Genomic DNA, 2,708 nt, shown 5'->3' with positions numbered 1-2,708 from the left:
CCGCGTACATACGTCGGTTTCTATGGATACGGTCGTTTATATGTTGGTTTGAAGAAAAACAGTGGGCTAGACTCAAGATGAAAGGAGTCTGATATGGGTCTGACAGCGATCATCTAGCACAGGGGGAACATATACTTCTAATAATGCATTGTTGGCATTGTCTTAGAAGATCTTGGTACAAATTCACAATTGTTTTTGATGCAGGTGGAACATGTTCAAGGGGAGATCACAGTTGCTAGTCTAGATGGTGATTGACAGATGCTATTGATGATAGTTGCTGATAACTATCATGATCGTGTTTCAGATATTTGGTCTCTATGTCATGTATTTCTTTTAATGTCAAGGTCATGAAACGACCTATTTTGGTTCCCCACTATGCATGGGATGGATGATGTAATGTTCTTGTTTTGACATGTATAAACATTTGGTATATCCCCACTTGGTTGGGTGGATGAGTCAAACTTGGTATATCCCCACTTGGTTGGGAGATGGATGTATGTATGAGTCATTGGTGATAGGAAGGTCATTTATGATGTATAGAGTCATCTTTTTGCAGACCTTGCTTATTTTCAGGGGGAGCATGGACTCGAGCATGGAGCTCAATCAACACTCTTCAGCATTTTAGAGCATTCAGCATGTACTCAGGGGGAGCATAACCCTTTGCCCTTGATGACAAAGGGGGAGAGTGACTTGGGGTTGCCATCAAGTCCAAAGGGGGAGATTGTTGGCATTATGACACAGATTTGGCACTATGACACAGGTGTTGTCCTTGATGGAAACTCACTCAGATGACAGATCATAGTTCAGACTCTTAGAATGAAGAAAGAGAGGTATACATAGGTTCCTCATTGACCAAGGCGCGTGTACACACGGGTTCGTAGACCAAAAGGCGCGTATGGCATACACACGCACTTTCACGGAAGGAAAGGCGCGTACATGTTGGAAAACTTAGTTTTGGTCCATGGTATTTGGTCCATGGTATTTTGATCCATGGTATTGGTCCAAGGTATCCTGTCCGAAGTGTTGACCCTAGGTATTTGGTCCAAGGTATTGGTTCTAAGTGGTTTTGGTCCATGGTATTGAGTAAGGCCTAAGACTATAAAAGGAGGAGAAGATCATTAGGAAAATGCACTCATGCATTGAATATATAATGAAGAGAAAGATCTAAAATACAGGTTATTGGGTTATGTTGCACAGTTGGATCTGAATCAAGGATGAACCTTAGTGCTTGAGGAAGGATAAGATCTAATGATGGGTGAAGATCTTAAAGCTTGAAGTGAAGTATCTTTGTGTGTTTTGATCTTTTATCTGAATAACTGGCGCATGTTGTAGACTATAAATATGATGATCTGGGTATAACTGAAGTCTGGAATTGTTGTAATATTAAATCATCATTTGCAGATCTGTACGCAGGTTCACCTTAGAAAAGGCACGTATACATGTTGGTTCTGCATATCAAAACAACGTATACATCTTAAAATTGATTTGCAGATCTGTACATAGGTTCGCCTAGAGAAAAGTGCATATGCACGTAGGTTCGACACATTGAAGTAGCGTATTCCTCATAAAATATGCTTTAGCTACTTCTGGTTGTTGTACTAGTGTTATGGGTTCTGGTTACTTTATTCTAGTTACAACATTCTGAAAAGTGATTGATTGATTCAGTTGTGGTTGGTGCAAAGGAGATTGATTAATGCAGATGTATTTGATGTTTGAATGATGTTATTGATGGATCCAGTCGTAAAATTTATGAAACGTGGTCCCTGGAAGAAAAGAGAAGGTTGTATCCTTCTGTAGGTCGGCACCTACATACTAGTAAACATATTAGCTAGTACAAGAGCTTGGGGGTTGTAGCTCCCTTCCAGGAGAAGCTGGAGAATGAGAGAAGGTTGTAGCCTTTTGCAGGTAGAAGCCTGCGTACTGGTATAATATTTCACCAGTACAAAAATTTTAAAAAGAAGTTTCTTATTAAAAGAAGATAGAGACGATTGTAGCAGGTGGTTTTCACCCACATTAGGTTTCCACCTTATATCTTGTGTTCATGTGTGTGGTTGTCTGTTCTGTTTTACTGCACCTGGTTACTATTTATATGGTTTTGATGCAGTGAATAAATATCAACATATGATAAATTAACTGACTCATAAGTTTGCAGGATATACGCTAGTTGCCTTAAATACAGTTGCATATACACGCAAGTTCCATTAACTAAAGTAGCGTATATGAATTTGATTATGGAAATGAAATATTATTGACTTGCTAATACTAATTCACCCCCCCCCCCTCTCAGTATTATTTCCAACAATCGCATTGATCAGGACATCTTTTAGTGCATTTCGTGGTCATAGCATCTTTGTTGTCACAAAATGACACTTTTGGGTCACAGTTGCACACACTACACCCGTTGCACTTGGGGAATGGGTATAAAGTGGTGTTTAAATGAATATTTACATTTTTTCATGTTTTTCTAAGTTCTATTAATGATTTGGTTTTTTTTGCATGTGGTTCTATGTCCATATTCATCATGTTCAGCCCCTCGTGTCATATCTCTGGCTTAAACAAATTTTCAATTCAAAGTGAATTCATTAAGGCCAAGAGCACATGAGTGCACTCTGAAGCCTTGATGAGGAATCCTTCATTATTTTAAATTGTGCCATGCACCCTCCAAGAGAACTAGGTGCACTCCTGAACCCTCTTTCCCCTTCTTTAAT

The sequence above is a fragment of the Pinus tabuliformis genome, chromosome 6 (assembly GCF_031772625.1).
Source record: "Pinus tabuliformis cultivar Carrire ecotype Pingquan chromosome 6, CPIR1, whole genome shotgun sequence".
In the NCBI taxonomy this organism is placed as follows: Eukaryota; Viridiplantae; Streptophyta; class Pinopsida; order Pinales; family Pinaceae; genus Pinus; species Pinus tabuliformis.
The sequence above is the reverse complement of the archived record's forward strand: the minus strand, read 5'-3'. Positions refer to the sequence as shown.